The following is a 4,214-nucleotide window of genomic DNA, read 5'->3' on the forward strand; positions in this document are numbered from 1 at the left end:
CAGCAGTGTTCTCTTTTTCACTGATCTTCAAGCTTTATGTTAACATCCGCTGGGCAGCTAATTTCCACAACTGTGCTCAGTTTCTCTTCTCTATCCCAAATCATTATATCAGGTCTGTTGTGCTTACATTTTATTGAGGTTTTCCCTGGTACATTCCACCAGTATTCCTTTTCATTATGAGTGGCTATGGCTTTTACCATATCGTGTTTTTTTTTAATTCTTTGTCCTCGGGATTATCCTTCCGACGGATTTCATTATAGAGTGTCCTAACTACAACGTCATGTCTCATCGGTAGATAATACCATGATGACATTTTCGGACAACTGCTTATGATGTGGGTGATATCTTTCAGTACGGATTCCACAAAGTCTGCATCGGTTGTCACATTTTACGGCTTTTCCTGCATCTCTATCCCTTTTGTGCATCAAGTACTTGGTTGATATTTCCTGTTCCTGGATTGCAATCGCAAACTCTTCAAAGTAGGAGGTAGTAGTCCGGCTATTGGTCCATGATAAACTGCTTTGATGATCGATGTTACTATCATCACGGAGCTTTCTACTAACATATCCATGCATAGTCTTGTGTTCATATAGGCTCATCTTTTCATCTGATGATATCTTGCGGTAGAGTATGTATGTATGTATGTATGTATGTAGAATTTTCAAATGTATAAGAATTAGTAGAATTACCTAACAAACACGAGATTTGTAGTTCAATTCCTCTCAAGGAAGTTCCTACATGCAGGTTTTCAAATTTTGATCCGTCCTAATATAAACAGAATTATATTGTGCATATAAGAACCGAATTTTTCATTGGGTAGATGCGTGTGCTTGTGTGAGTTTGTGTGTGCCTATGTATGAGTTAGTACTGTTTCGTTCCTATGCTATTAATAACTCGTTTAAGCAGAACTATAATCATAAGCATAACAGCCATAGCTATGCTATCTTTTATGCAGTTAACATATCTACGATTGTAAGGCGGTGAGCTGGCAGAAACGTTAGCACGCCGGGCGAAATGCCTAGCGGTATTTTGTCTCTCTTTACGTTCTGAGTTCAACTTTCACCGAGGTCGACTTTTCCTTTCATCCTTTCGGGGTCGATAAATTAAGTACCAGTTGCGTACTGGGATCGATGTAATCGACTGGCCCCATCTCCTCAAAAATTTCGGGCCTTGTGCCTAGAGTAGAAAAGAATATATCTACAGTTGTGAAGGCGTGTGACTTAGTGGTTCAGGGTATTCGGTGGAGAGTTCAATTCCTGGCGACGCGTTGTGTCCTTGAGCAAGACACTTTATTTCACGTTGCTCCAATCCATTCAGCTGCCAAAAATGAGTAGTACCTGTATTTCAAAGGGCCAGCTTTGTCACATTCTGTGTGATGCTCAACCATCCTAAGAACATTCTATGTCACGCTGAACCTCCCTGAAGGTATATGTGTCTGTTGAGTACTCAGCCATATGCACGTTAATTTCACGAGCAGGCTGTTCTGTTGATCAAATGAATTGGAACCCTCGTCGTCGTTAGCAACGGAGTGCCTGTTATCTTGGATTGAATTATCCAGTATGTTTCGCTATTTTTACGACAGAAGGATATAGTGTGAGGGAGTCATATCTGCTATATTTTCGTTGGAATATGTATGTGCATGCGCATCTGTTGATGTTTGTGTGTGTATATGTCTGCATGTGCATGCATATGCCCGTGTGTGTGTGTGTGTGGGAGCGTGCGTATGTGTGCACGTATACACGTGCGTGTGTTGGCTTATGCGTAGCGTGTTTATGTACCAGGAAATTTTGAGGAAATATTTCAATTCATTTAGATAAATAAATAGAATTTTTTTTTTACTAAAAATATTCTTTTGCAGCAAAACGATATTTGGTTATTTCAGTAAGAATGTAAACAACTCAGAGCTGACTAGAAATCCACATTGAGAGGAGATTAAGTAAAAGGGAATATATATATAGTCTTATATACACATATATATATAGTCTTATATACACTTATATATATACTCTTGTGTGTGTGTGTGTGTGTGTGTGTGTGTGTGTGTTTATGTATATATAATAGGGTGTAAAGTTATGACCTTTAGAATGTTTTTGAAACTTTTGTAAAACCTAAAAGAAAATGGCTACCTTACCAGAACTTTCAATAATGTCACCAATATAAAAATGAGATTCAAATTGAACTGAAGACTGTTAGGATCTATACTGTCCTTAGTTTTTGTTTTTTGATTGTTTGTTTGTTTTTTGGCGGAGTGTCGTGCATGTGTGTGTGCTCACGTGTGTGTGTGTGAGTACGGTTTCTAATCTTCCTTTCCTTTCATTTTTTTTTATTTCCCACTTTTATTGAATATAAGTTTCATCCATAGACAAGATTATTGTTGTTAACCCTGATGGAGTAGACCTTATAATCAAAGACATTCATGTGGCGACCATCCTGTCTCTGAAGAGGTAACTAGACTTACAATATCTAATTAATGTGCTCTTTCTTTTTGTTTTAAGATGACTGCGGCCATGCTGGGGCACCGCTTTGAAGAGTTTTAGTCGAACAAATCGACTCTAGGACCTGATGCTTATTCTATCGGTTTCTTTTTTTCTTGCCGAACCGCTAATTACGGTGACATGAACACACCAGCACCGATTGTCACACGGTGGTGAGGGACAAACACAGACACAAAGACATACACATAGATAAATATATATATATATATATATATATATATATATATATATATATATACACGATAGGCTTCTTTCAGTTTCAGACTACCAAATCTACTCACAAGGCTTTGGTCTGCCCAAGGCTATAATAGAAGACACTTGTCCAACGGACTAAACAGTGGGACTAAACCTAGGAACCATGTGGTCGGGAAGAAAGCTTCTTACCACACAACCACACCTGAGCCTATTTATATACACAGATAAATACATACGTACATAAAACGGAGTTGCGCACATACAAATTCAGTAACAAATAATGCTTTCAACAATAGGCACAAGGCCTGCAATTTGAGAGGCGTGGATAGTCGTTCACATCGACCGCAATGTTTCACTGGTACTTGATTCATCGACCTCGGCGAAATTTGAACTCAAAACGTAGTGGCAGACGAAATATCTCTAAGCATTTCAACCAGCCTACTAACGATTCTGCCATCTCGCCACCTTAAATTCAATAATAAATAATAGTTCATAACATATCAATCGCTGAGAGCGGGCAATTTTCTTTTCTACTCTAAGCACAAGGCCCGAAATTTTGGGGGATTTACACGTCTACCATGTTAAATAAGAAGACATGATGTATTAGATAACGCTGTCCTATATACATCTAAAAGACAGGATGGTTACAATTTGCTTGATCAGGTTTAACTTCGGGCTGAACTGCAACAACAAAAACTGATGCCTACACCCATTAACTTCATCGTACATAAGTATCTCTTTATCCTGTATTTGTCTTAAGATTTTTCCTTATCATTTCCCTTTCCTTTATTCTTTATTTTACTTCTCCCGCCTTCTTTCTTTTCTCTCTTCGATTCTTTCCTACTTCATTTCTGCCTTTCTTTGTTTCTCTCTTTCTTTTTAATCTAAAATGTGCCTGACCGAGTTAGAATAATAATCAAACAATGGGAGAAATGAATTCAATTAAAGAAAAGACAATAGCAAAATTTATGAGCATTGTCCTCTACCCCAACACCGACAATTCAGGACTTACCTGCAGAGAAATGCCCGCCATATCTTTCCCCTCTTAATAACATACCAGAATCTTTTCAATTATCGGTCAGGATTAACTCAGGCGGCATGCTCCTCCCGACAGTACACGGTGTTCTTTCACATCAGCAATAATAATCATCACAGTAATTAGAATATATTGTGCTGTGTTTCAAATTTCGTTTAGTTAAGGTCGAACGACCATTGCTCACAGCTATGTTATATAATGGTTTGCATCAATATTCACTTATAAATGTGAGTCAGGGAGTGCAAAAGAGAGAGAGGTGAGTGTTTGAGTGAGCGTATAATAATCAAATATTTTTGATACTGGAATACACACACACACACACACACACACACACACACACACACACACACATATATATATATATACACACGCGCGCGCGCATATACATATACATATATATGTATATATATATATATATATGTGTGTGTGTGTTTGTGTATACATATATATATATATATATATATATATGCATACACATATACATCTAC

The sequence above is a fragment of the Octopus bimaculoides genome, chromosome 3, assembly GCF_001194135.2.
Source record: "Octopus bimaculoides isolate UCB-OBI-ISO-001 chromosome 3, ASM119413v2, whole genome shotgun sequence".
NCBI lineage: Eukaryota > Metazoa > Mollusca > Cephalopoda > Octopoda > Octopodidae > Octopus > Octopus bimaculoides.